The 13,608-nt window shown below is 46.0% G+C and overlaps 1 non-coding gene across 1 annotated transcript; it reads left to right on the top strand.

Annotated features, from left to right (window-relative positions):
- Positions 1 to 6,370: 6,370 nt before the first annotated feature.
- LOC144822009 (small Cajal body-specific RNA 14) lies at positions 6,371 to 6,509 on the top strand. Its single transcript, XR_013608521.1, has one exon.
- Positions 6,510 to 13,608: the final 7,099 nt, after the last annotated feature.

Genomic DNA, 13,608 nt, shown 5'->3' with positions numbered 1-13,608 from the left:
ACCAGTGCTGCTAAAAATGCACCTTATTCAGTCATATTTACAAAGTGACACATCTAGGTAGATGCATCACTTTGTAAACCCCTGCGCCACATTATACCTACGTCAGGTGTAATGTATGCAAAAGGGACGTATTGACGCAAGAAAGGGTCGTAGAGGTGACGCAGTAAAATCTATGAGATATCACTACGTCACTTTTATGACGCTGTTGCGTCCACATCTTGCACCTGTTTCACAGCAGGCGTAAGACTGATGCAGGCCCTTTCACATGGGGCCTGGCCCCATGTGAAAGGATGCATTCCTGGAGTTGCATCATTTTTGTGACAGACTCCAGCAATGCATCACTTTTGCGCTTACAGATACGTCTGAAATACTGACATATCTAAAAGTACTTGCGACATAATCGTCATATATTTAATATGACGCATGAGTAGAAGACTGAAGGCCTCATTTATGAGGCCCTGCGTCACTTTTACGCCACCGGTGCGTCACTTTTTGTGACGCACCAGTGCTGTTAAAAATGCACCTTATTCAGTCATATTTACAAAGTGACGCATCTAGGTAGATGCTTCACTTTGTAAACCCCTGCGCCACATTATACCTATGTCCGGTGTAATGTATGCAAAATGGGTATATTGACGCAAGAAAGGGTCGTAGAGGTGACGCAGTGAATGAACTGGATTTTCCCTATGCTACGCTCCCCGGTACGCTCCCTGTTGGTAGATGCGTCATTTTTTAAACCTCTGCGCCACATTATACCTCTTTCAAGTGTAATGTACACAGAGGGGTCATTTCTCCACAAAAAGCCTCGTAATAATGACGCAGTGAAATCTATGAGATTTCACTGCCTCACTTTTAGGACACTGTTACGTCAAAATCTTGCACCTGCATGACAGCAGGGATAAGACTGAGGCAAACCCTTTCACATAGGGCTTTCCCCATGTGATAGGATTCTGACACCTAAGCAGGAGTACAGATGAGATGAAGCCTGTCCAGGGGAGCACAAAAGGTGAGGCTTGTGTCCAAGAGTGCAATGGACAGGACTAAACTGGAGTAGTGTGCAAAAAAGATGACCCTCATTTATGAGGCCCTGCGTCAGTTTTGCACTGCTAATGCGTCACTTTTTGTGACGCATCGGCGGCATAAAACATGCACCTTTTTGCGCCATATTTAAAAAGTGACGCATGTACAGAACACAGGTCCTATGTACAAGCATTCATTTTCACTACTGAAAGCCATTACTTTACCCTAAAATCGTTTTTTATTTAATATTTTATGAACAGAGCACAGATCCTATTTACAAGCATTCATTTTCACTACTAAACCTATTGTTTTGCACTAAAATCGTTTTTCAATTAACATTTTAGAAACACTGCACAGATCCTATATACAAGCATTCATTTTCACTACTAAAACCCATTGATATGCACTAAAATCGTATTTCAATTACCATTTTAGGAACACAACACAGGTCCTATGTGCTTCATATATAAGCATTCATTTTCACTACTAAAACCCATTGATTTGCACTAAAATCGTTTTTCAATTACCATTTTAGGAACACAACACAGGTCCTATGTGCTTCTTAATCTGAACTCTCTATCTAAATGAATCATAACTCACCTTTACAAATGCTTTAGGAGATTCACAACAGTGTCAGATACACACACCAATATTTCTTTAGCAGAGCAAAAGGTATATTCTCCAGGCACTGCAACCATTAATGGCACAGAAAACCTCTAATTCTACCCACATATTGCTCATGGTAACCAATCAAAACTCTTCCCCCTGTATTTTCAAACCAACACCCTTCCTCCCCTCAGCCCTTTCTACCTGTTACCATAGCAACTCCCTCCTCACTGAGCTCTCAGGTTTAAAAGTTTATTCTACAATGTTGCAAATCACTTCAGCAAGGATGTTTGACCTGCGAATACACCAGCTTATCTGGTGCAATGTTTCTTAAAATGACTTTTTTTTAACCATTCAAATTACTTCTTACACAGAACACAACCATGCACCCTAACTTACAGTTTTCAACTATCTCAATCTACCAATCATTGCTTGTGATTCAAGAGCACTGAAACTCCACAGGTTTTTTTTGAAAACTCCTACTGTTCCAACGGCCATTTTATTCCTACACTTCATCTGACTGCACCAGAACCTCCTCTACCATGTATTCTGTCTGGATTATTGGACATAGCTATATCCACTGGGCTCAAAGGTATGGAGCTACCAGAAATTTTCACAACCTTGATTTACCAAATGTGAACATTAAATGGATTGGCCAGAGAGGATTGAGATGTCACCAATTGATACCATTGGTGAAAACCTTTTTGCATTTGCCACACCCTAACCTCATAATTCTGCACTGTGGTGGAAATGACTTAGGCACTTTGACTGGGGTAGGTCTGGAAATGCTTTTAAAGGACACCTTTGAACAATTGATGGCACTTTTTCCTCAAACTGCCTTGGTATTTTCCAATATATGTTTCTGCTTTCCTGACAGACTATGGTATGGATTCCATATACCACAATAACTTCTATAACAACATGCTAGATATCTACATAAAAAAAGGTGTACATTGAATTTAAGACTCTGCATTGGTACCTACATGTTGGTACTTAAATCACCCACACAACACAACTCTATTCAGAGCTACCCTACCTCTAAGCACTTTAAATTATTATTTTACTCTTTCACTGGGTTTTCCCTGTGGTACGCTCCCCGGTGCGCGTACCGGGAGCTCCCCCCGCGAAAACCGAAAAAAATTTAAAACATTTTTTTTCACCCGAGGGACCTTTTTATGGCCCCCACATCAAACCTAGGGGGTCAGGGAGGGTCTACCGTGCCCCCTTTTGGTTATTTCCCCCTTTGTGTTTTTACCACCTCTTGTGTCTCGATCCTACGACACACAAGATGGCGGCCGCTCCGGACTGTTTCGAATGTTTACAGACACCCGAGAGCCAATCAGCTTTCCGTACGCAAGTCGCGTGGCGCGCCTGGAGCGCTCCCCGGTGCGCGTACCGGGGCGCGGCTATAGATATATAAATTGTTTTGAACCTAAATTACTCAAAATCCTCTGGAGCACATATCTTGAGACATAGCAAAGGCAAATCGGGCTACCAGTCCCTACAATTTTGCCAAGTTGGGTGAAAATCCATTCAGCCGTTCGAGCTAAAAGTGCGACCGACCTCCCTATGGAAATTAACATGGGGAAAACACGTTTTGGGACCCCCCTTTTATCTCGGCCCCCGCTTGACGAATCCCCCCCAAACTTTCAGAGAAGGACCGGAGCGCCGCGAGGCAAAGTTGCTGAAAAATTCAGGCAAATTGGTCATTCGGCCCTAAAGTTATTCCCAATAGAATGTTGCGATTTCCCTATGGAAATCAATCCTAACTATAACTACCTACTGGCGACCGCCAGTAGGTAATATATATATATATATATATATATATATATATATATATAATACAATTTCATAATAATACCCTTTTCTTTCGCTTTCACCATTCATCTATCTGTTATCCAATTATCTTCTTTACTTTCAGTCACTTTTCCAAGATGGCTGCCAATAGACACAGGGTCTTCTTTTGTATACTTTGGGCTGTCCTTCCTCTATTTTCAAGACCCGGTGTCCATATTTAGGGCAGCCCTTCCTTCATTTCTACTACCTAGGTGAAGCAGCCATGGTTTGGAGCACACCCAGCCAACTTCACACAGTTCTTTCAAGTAGTATTCCCTTCTGTCCAGGAAGATCTCGCAGTTCTCCCCCAGAGGCCCTTTTCCATTCTAGAGGCAGCACACCTTGCCCTGCTCACATTACCAGGTATGTTCTGTGATGATAGGGCATTCATTCATAATTTTATTACCGACCATTTTTTTTGACTGACATCACTTTTTAACCTCTCACTTTAGATCCTCTGGAAGCAATTCGAATTACACTGACAATTTTGGATGACTTTGGGAGTTCATACAAATCCTTGCACAGGTAATTTTGAGATTACTGAGATTTACTCTGATCCCATTTACTATGTCCTCCTCCCCCCTCCATTATTTCTGCCATTTTGGATGATGTCTTGTGTATTCTGATTCTATAGGTGTCACTGGTTTGAAACCATTGGTCAATTCAACACAAGTGACCAGGTCCTAAATAGGCCTTTACATTCTTTCAAAAAGTATACATATAATCAAATATGATCCTTTATTTTATCTCCCCGCACTTAAATGCTAGTAGGGGTAGAAAGTACACTCTTTATAGGCCAATTTAAAAGAATTCACCAGCATCCCCTATTGACAGTCAGACAAAGAATAAACAATAGTGTTCTTACTGTGCCTAAAAAAAGTGTGAAGAGGCGAGATGACCCTCACGGGCGCACCACCATCGGGATATCTGGTTGGTACTCACCAGAATTGCCCTGTTCTCATCATCGGCGGTCATCAAGCCTCAAAAGAAAGTGTCCAAACATAAATATAATGTGAATGCACATGCAGTGAAAAAGGGCGAAAAGAGAAGAAAACCAAGAAAAAGTGTCTTATAAAGTTAGGAATGCACGTAACTGGTCACTTTATTCTTTAAACTTAGTGCAGCCTAACTGGTTAAAAGAAGTAGGGGAATAGGTTGCTAATCATACAGCCCAAACACAAAAGCCAACATGTTTCATTGCCTTTTACCATTTGAGGCAATTTCATCAGGGCGTATATTCTCTTGCCACTGCATCAATGCTGGACACCACATTTACACAAGACCCTGCTGATCCATGGTGACTCCTACCGGCTGCATGGGTTAGTTAGTTAAAAGTGAGGAATGACCCCTCCTGTGAGTCGTCCTCCGTATCCATTCACACGCGATAGGGAAAACGAGCCACGCCTTGACTCAACCCATTGGTGCCTTTAGTACCTAGTAAGTATCCACTCAATGTATACATTGGAATCCCATTCTTTTGCCTTATCTACTCCAACACTATATTTTCTGTGTTCTCTTTCAGTCCTCTCTTTTTCTGGGGTTCATGTATTCTCAGAGTACTGATGATGATCCTTCTATCTGTCTAAAGGATCAACACGTCATCGAGTAGTTCTACGGACCCAATTGGATTATACATAAGAATAAAATGGGCGGTGTTGTTCTTAATTGATGCACACTCTTGATCACATATTGTCACACATGTGTATCACTTGTATGTGAGCAGAGAGCATGTTTATCACCACATCTAATCAGGGCTGATTCATTATTTTTAATGTTTTTATATACAATTGAATACATTTATATTTTGATGTATTTGCACATTGATTGTGAAGTCTATGGTCTTGGGACCACTATTCTATACACATAAGCCTTCTTAGTAGCAACAGAGATGAGGGACTTACAACCTCTCCGTTCTTAAAAATGGCACTGGGCTCAGACCTCGTGGAGCAAATGACAGAGAGGCGGGATTCTTCCAAAGCCATTTCTGCCACTATCCTTCTATCGTCGGGGAGCCGACCTACCTGCCAGAAGTTCTCTGAGGCGGAGTTTCTCCGGGCTCTCTCGCCGCATGGGACGGCTGTTCCAGGGCCCCAGGGACTACAATTCCCAGCACCCTTGAGTGGCGCATACTCCCTGCGTCATCGCAAAGCGTCCGGAGGCGCTTAAACCAGCTTTGCGCCTGCCACAGCGCGGGACGCGCGCGGGCGTACCCAGGAAAAGCCCAGGCCAAGTGCGGGCCCGTCCGCGCCCGTTGTAGCCAGGAGGAGGCAGGGCTGGGTCACCGCCGTTTCATCTGACTTTATCCATCTTGGAGGACTAGAGGACTTGGTCAGTGACGTTTATTTTCTACTGTCAGTAAATTTTGAATTATAATTCAAGCCCCAGATATCCCTTTTTAGGTCTTGTGGCGTAACCAGCGCGTCAGCGCTGGTGTCCGCCAGGAGATCTTTTGTTGCTGACTGTGCTTCCCAGGAGACAGCACCTGGCAGCGCGCAAAGGCGATCGGCGCAGGCCACGCGCGCGCGAACGCGCTCAGCTGCTGTCTCCTGGGAAGCTCCAACACCCTACACGCATGCGCATACACAAAGACACACACGCACGCACACGCACACGCACACGCACACACACACACACACACACACACACACAAGAGCGCCCATGCACGCATGCACCCACACATAGAGAACTCACCCCCGCTGTCGCATACACACACGCCACACACACACACACACAAGTGCACTAAGCGCCCACCGCCCACTTACCGCCACTCCGGTCTTCAGCTGCCACCGCGGGGCTCTCTCTAGGGCATGGGAGCCCCAAGTCACCAGCACTGCTTCTCTCCGTAGGCGCGGCTTCTCTCCTGGACGCGTGCGCCCGCGGTTCGATCCCCGGCCGCTCCTCCTCACACGTGGGTGTCTTCCCTGGCGGTTGCATGCGTCAGTAATAACATGTGACCCCAAGGCAGCCACATACAGCAACGAGAGGGGGCCCACTGCCGACAGGACCCGTGGAGACCCCCAGGTGCCTGTGCTACGGCTCCCCACAGCATTTTAAAGGCGGCGCGAGGACGCCGCGCGAACCTGCACCGAGATATGGTGCAGGAAACAAACCAAACGTTTCCACCGAAATTTGTACAGACTGGAGCAGTGCGTAGGTTTCAGTGCGCGCGCGTGTGTGTAAATAAGTGCGAAGTGGGGATGGGCAGGCCATTTTAAAAGCATGCAAAACACACTTTGACGTAAAGGCTCTAGGTTCTGTAATAACTACCTTCAAGGTTGAAGCAGATGGTTATGAAGCCGGGCTACGGGGTTCGAGTCCTGGCAACGGCTCAAACACCCTGTGTTTCCGTGGGGATTACTTTGGGCTGGCATACGCGCGCAGGAGATAAATTAGTGGAACGGGGGTTAAGCAATAAATGGTTTCCGGTTACCCTGTGTGTAAACGAAGAAAGGAAATACGTGCACAAATACGTGTCATGGCTTATTATCTCCCCTGCGCATGCCGACCCCTGGTTTTGCTACTAAAAGTTGGTTCTTAGTTATAAGCTGAAGGAATTTGCTGGGGGGAAACAGTTTAATGTGAAAAGGGTGTGGTGCAGCGGCCAGGGTGCCTGGTTCTGAATGCTGGTTGAACGGATCGATCAACGGCAGCAGGTTACTGCAGCACCATGTGACATTTGCCAATAGCGCATTTAATGTAACGTTGTTGTAAAAGCGAGTACACACGTTCTCAATCTTGAGGTAATTGTCCCAGTTGAAAAAACCACAAATTACGGCAAAGGTTTTCCCAAAGGCAAAAGTACGACACAGTATGCCTGCAGCACTCCCAGTGCAGTAAATTGAGACAATAGAGAGCTTCAGGGTAGTGGTCACGGAAATTCTATGCGCAGGAGTACAGTCGTAAGTCCGTAGGTAGTCACTAACATATTACGGCGAATTCCAGGCGTATTGTATGTGTATCTTGCGTACACCAGAGGGTGTGCGTGTAGAGGGTGGGCCATTAAATAAGAAAGCTATTTACAAATACGGGAAAGCTGGACTGTAAAAATTGCTTTCTCACGTATGTTAATTCCGTACACATCGTCAAATACATTGTCATGCTTAGGTTACACAGAACGTGCATGCTTTTCTGCCCCCCTTCCCTCGTTGTGCGTGCTATTCCCTGCTTGTGACCCGGTTGCTGTGTTAGGTGGGGCTAGGGGGAGGGTGGTGGGAGAAGTCCGCTGGTGAGCAGGTGTGTGTGTGTGTGTGAGGGTGCGGTAGAAGCACTGCGGGAGAGAAGCTATGGTCTGGAGAGCACACACCAACCACGGGGCAAGAACTTGGAGCAAGAAGAAACCACAGTGACGCCCACCCTCAGCACCACTGCTCTCACCCCAGCACCCACGCATTTCCACTTGCTGTTTCCCAAGTTTAACCTGCGCGTTTGCCAGAAGAGCTCTATTCTGAGCCCCGCGTCCATCTGCTCCACCCCCTCTTGTGCCCTCAGCTCTGACCGGTGCCCGGGTCCGACATAGCGGCTCTTACCCCTTGGTCATCAACTCTTTCCCGGTACCGCCCTCTGACCTCAAGCAGGGCATTCGTCCCTTGCCGCGTTGCTCTCTGCCCTCGCAGGTGCCCTCAGCTCTGAATCCTCTGCCATCTGATCTAACCCCGGGCCCTCACTCACTTCTTACCCCTGTACTCTCAGCTCTTACCCCTCTGCCCTCAGCTCTTACCCCTCTGCCCTCAGCTCTTCCTAGGCCCTCACTTCTGGCACCTGTGCCCTCTGACCTCAACCCAGGCCTCCAGCCCTCACCACTCTGCCCTCTGCCCTTACCTGTCCCCTCACTGACTCCTGTGCCCTCAGCTCTTACCCCTGTGCCCTCAGCACTTACCCTTGTGCCCGCAACTCCTACCCCTGTGCCCTCAGCTCTTACCTGTGCCCTCAGCCGTTACCTGTGCCCTCAGCTCTTACCCGTGCCCGCAGCTCTTACCCATGCCCGCAGCTCTTACCCATGCCCTCAGCTCTTACACCTGTGCCCTCAGCTCTTACACCTGTGCCCTCAGCTCTTACCCTGCCCTGTGCCCTCAGCTCTTCCTAGGCCCTCGCTTCGGACTCCTGTGCCCTCAGCACTTACCTGTGCCCTCAGCTCTTACCCCTGTGCCCTCAGCTCTCACCCCTCTGCCCTCAGCTCTCACCCCTCTGCCCTCAGCTCTTACCCCTCTGCCCTCTGCCCTCACCCGTGCCCTCAGCTCTGACACCTGTGCCCTGTGACCCTCGCCGGTGACCATGGCGGGAGAGATCGTGGCCTTCCTGCTGGCCCTGTCGGGCTGGGTGCTGGTCTGCTCCTCGCTGCCCACCAACTACTAGAAGGTGTCGAGCATCGATGGCACGGTCATCACCACGGCCACCTTCTGGTCCAACCTGTGGAAGACCTGCATCACCGACTCCACCGGCATCTCCAACTGCGATGGTTTTGTTATTTAGTGCGCCGCCGCCGTGAAAAAAAAACCCACAGCTTGATCTATCATTTTTCCCATGAGCAACAGACATCAACATGCTGCCGTGCGCACCTGAGCAGGAGGTTCTCGGTTACAGAATAACCTTGGATCTCTTCATAAACCTGCAGGTCATGTCCTTGACATCAGCTGCTCATTCTTCCTTCTGCCTAGTGAAAGCATGAAACGAGTTCACCCAAACACTGCAAGACGGAAGTGTCATCTCCATCTTGCTACACATTGGCTTCTGGGCACTCACGAGTGACCTATTTAAATGCTCCTGACAGTCCACCGAAGATTTCGTAATCCTTGCTTTCAAGTTCTTCTTGCATGTAATCCAGCCATGCGGAATTACATTTTAGGACAGGAAAAGGAACTGCAGAACTCAATAACAAGCCAGAGCCATAATCTGACGTACTATCTACAACTGCACTGAGAGGATGTTGCTGTATTTTCAGAAACTCCTGCCACAATGCTGTTAGATCCGGCCCAATGACAGGTAGCTATCTGCATCAGTGGAGCACTTTATGGACTCAGTGTAGCAGAACAATAACCAGCATTCAGGTTGGATACTTTTTCGACTTCAAAAGTATTACTTGATTATAAATACTCATACCTTGTTTAAATACCACACCTATCTTATCTGAGACCTTAACTCACTTTACAAAAATGTCAGAAATACAAATACAACTGGATATCATTTATTTACCTTATTGGCAGGGTAACCTGGCTGATAGTTGACTCTTCATTATTCTAGTTTTAGAGATGTTACTGCCAGTGCCTTTGAAGATATATTTCTACATGACCAACAGGATGTATCAATACATCTAAGTCACGTAAATACAACACAAATTGCAATAGAAATGCTATAGGTGTCACATTTGCAAAAGTTAAAAAATATTGGCATTGTCATACACAATGTCAATAACTCAAACTTTAATGCTGCGAGACCTATTGCATTGTAAATGCTTGTTAGTATAAGTTTGTAGGCCACACGGGGGGCTGCATTAGCCTTGTTTTAATATTCTTAAATTTTAGATTTATTGTATTGATGGCCACAAAACACAAGCTCACATAGCAGAGGGGGGGGGGGGGGGGGATAGTGGGCACGCTGGACGCCTTCCTAACCAGGGCTGAATCGGTGCTCCAGCACGAAATCCTGCTTACAGAAAAGAGATTGTCTTTGGGGTCGTGTATGGAGCAAAAAAGATCATCTTTCAGAGCAATAAGAATGGTTAAATCACCTGTGGCAGTTACTCAAGTCTCAAGCGTTATAAGCGTAGATCTCATTGAATCTCCTAAAGCCAGTATGGTCGATATGGAACCTATCCTCGATTTAGAGAGGGGAGAGATGGGTAATTCTATTCCTCTTGAATGTTCTAATTCTTCAAGACTGAGCGCTCAGGGTGCTACAGAGGTTTTTCCCTTTTGCTGAACTGTGATTTCCCTGTTGCCCAAATACCGCCCCAAGCTCAAACCCACTCCCCCATTATTGCCCGGACCGAGCTACGAGATCCAAAATGCCACCAAAGGTCATTGAAGGGATGGCTAGGGTGTGTTTACAAGGGTTGGATCATAAAACAGATCATAATATAGAGGGTGGACCTGGGGAACCGCCGGCAAAGCGTACCTGGGGTAGTTTAGCGTCGAGGGGTAAAAACAAAGAAAAAGGAAAGAGCAAACTACCTAAAGGGAAGTCATCACCAAGAATTGATAATGGCGTGACCTCACTCATTAACGCTAATGTGAGCAAGCCGATGGATCCCGGAGATAATCCGGATTATTGGAAGCAAATGGAGACCCTAATCTCCACTCTCCTTGCACCTCTCTGGAATAAATTGGGAATAATTGAAGAAAAACTTGTATTGCTCTCAAAAAATATTGAGGCGAGGCCAATTACTGATGTAGCGAGGATTGTAGGGGGAGGCCAGGAACACGGGGTAACGGTATTTACTGGGAGTAGTGGTTCCATTGGGGATCAAAATCAGGTGATGATCCACGGGGCAGCAAATAACCCTAATGAACCAACGCGCATAGCAAGCTCGCAACCCCAGCATGCAAGTTTAAATCCCGGGGGGAACTTTCCCCCATCCGAGCGCAGCACTTTATGGCATAGGGGGGCAGGCAACCTTTCTTTGTTTGGGAGGCCAGAATTTCCACATCTCGAAGGAGCCACCTAGGGCTTTAACCGTTACTTCGGCAGGTTCTAGCGAGTGACCGAGAAAAAAAAAAAAAAGAAATGACAGAGAGACAAATCAAACGGTAAGCTGAGCCTTCGGGGCTCTTTTATCTGTTTCTTTTTCCTTCTTTCTTTTTTCATTTGAGGTAACCTATCAGGACTTGAAATTGTGCATGGATTAGCCCCTTAAACTATAAGGGGTCCATCTCTGATCGTCTCCAACACAGGAGACCATTGTACTCAGACCCAATAATAAAATTGGCACATATAGTTTTCTGCATATTGGGTTCCTACCTCTAGTTATTGGTCCATAACCCCGTAGAAAATTTATGATTGACCACTCATTTTCATTCATTCGAATTCGGCCTTTGGATTGCTTTTTGTTTTCCTTTATATTGGTTATTTACTTTTTGAACGGGCATTTTTTTATTTTGATTTCACTTTAGATTTCATTACATTTGAAGGGCTGAATTAGATGAACACAGAAGGAAACCTATCTTTATCAAGACGGTACTTGCATAACTTACCTCTTAACATCCTTACTGGCATTCTAAATTATACCTTAAATCCCTCCCTCTAGGAATTCCATGAGATAATAAAGATATTACATAATAGAAATAACTAAATTAAAACCGGGCTCCTGGAAGGTATTTAATTATGTATTGCATCCCTCTGGAATGCCAATTCACAGTAAACAATATTTTTATAAACATGGGCACACCCTTTAATTTGATAGGGAACAATAGATATTACACCTACACAATGGACCACTTTAATGTACATTAAGTTACAGTTAAAGGGCAAATATGCTGTGTTTATCACTGGATTGCAGTGTTTCCACACCAAGTGGGGCACTTAATGAGATTAACAATGTTACAATAAATAGATTATTTATAACTAGCAGCCCGTCCCAACGTTGTCCGGGAGCAATCAGGCTTCTGGGCCCCCGCCCGCCCCGACGTTGTCTCAGGCTTCAGGGCCCCCGCCTGCCCCAACGTTGTCCGTGGGTCCCCCGGGGCGCACCCGCCACTTTCAAGGCCCCCAATGAGCCGCACATGGGCCGCTTCACCTACCTCAGCCGCCGCTCCTCCCCGCCTGTCCGCTGCTCCTCACCGCTCCTCCCCGCCTGTCCGCCGCTCCTCCCCGCTCTCATGTCCGCCGCTCCTCCTCGCGCTCCTGTACGCCGCTCCTCCCCGCGCTCCTGATGTTAGCACGCACGTCGCGGCCGGCGCTACTTCCATGGGACTACTTTTTTTTAATCGTACATATTTTAAAGAACGTATATTTTATTTTTTTATATAGCCTATGTCCATCTGCAGACCCTGACAATTACAACAATGTATCGGGTGTTTGGATTGGTGCTGTGGTTCCTGAGTTTACCCGCCTCAAAGGTTCAAAGTTCTCTCTTTATAATAGTAGTATAGATAATCAATTTTTAATATTCCAATACTCCAGTCTTGAAAAAACCCCAGGCTTGCCAGCCACGTAGGGAGCAAAGCATGTGTTGGCGGTTTTTTTAAGCAATGGAAGACTACAAGACTGCATCAAAATCATCTATATTTGAAATACTGTGAGGCTACAATAGAATCGTTGTATAATCTGAAAATTAATACCATCAGACATGGCTCTGTATATTATTGCTATACAAGATGAAATTCTATATATTAATGAACTGTACAATACTTCAAACAAATGCCTCAAACTTTATATGATGCAACTTATGATAAACTATGGAAAATAAAAAGTAAATAGAATAAATGGCACAGTATGTCAATTTCATGTGTTCAATATCCAAAACTGTGCTACTTAAAACTGTGCTTACTCTGTATTTCATTGCTGCATATGAACTCTTGGGAAATACATATTCAACATTTTCTTAAATAACTTTGGTATCTAAAGAGGTGGAGCTGGTCTTATCCCTCAAGAGGGTAAAAAGTTCTCTGAAAGATACGATTGGCATTATTCAAAAGCAGGGTATCAAAAGGCCGGTCGGGGAGTGCTGGGCAAAAAACTTGCTTTAGACCGTTAAATCAAATGTGTTAAGGAACTTAGCAGCCCCCTAACCGATAAATAAGTTTGTCAGTGTGGGTATGGGGTGTGCATCAGTCTTAGTGACTGCATTGAGCCCCGGTAATCCATTCAGAACCTGAGTTCAGGGGTGGGACCTGGAGGGGCAGTTTTGTGGACCAGCACCACAGGGCTGGACCAAGGGCTGCTAGAGGGCTCAACTACCTTTAGTTCCAGAATTTTGGAGCCTTTCACTTTGATGCTGGCTCTCACCTTCTCAGATAGCATGTAGACCTTATACTTCAGAAGCATACTGTCTGCAGTAAAATATCATGGGTACACAATCTTGTGAGCCCAGGGGATGGGGAGAAGAGAGAGGCAAACTGCCCCAGCAATTTGTGACAGTCCCTCTGTTACTCTAGGGTTAGGTAAGGGGAGAGGGACAGAGGTATGCATACATATGCATCCATCCTGCACCTT

Source organism: Lissotriton helveticus, chromosome 2_2 (assembly GCF_964261635.1).
Source record: "Lissotriton helveticus chromosome 2_2, aLisHel1.1, whole genome shotgun sequence".
Classification (NCBI taxonomy): domain Eukaryota; kingdom Metazoa; phylum Chordata; class Amphibia; order Caudata; family Salamandridae; genus Lissotriton; species Lissotriton helveticus.
The sequence above is the reverse complement of the archived record's forward strand: the minus strand, read 5'-3'. Positions and strand labels throughout refer to the sequence as shown.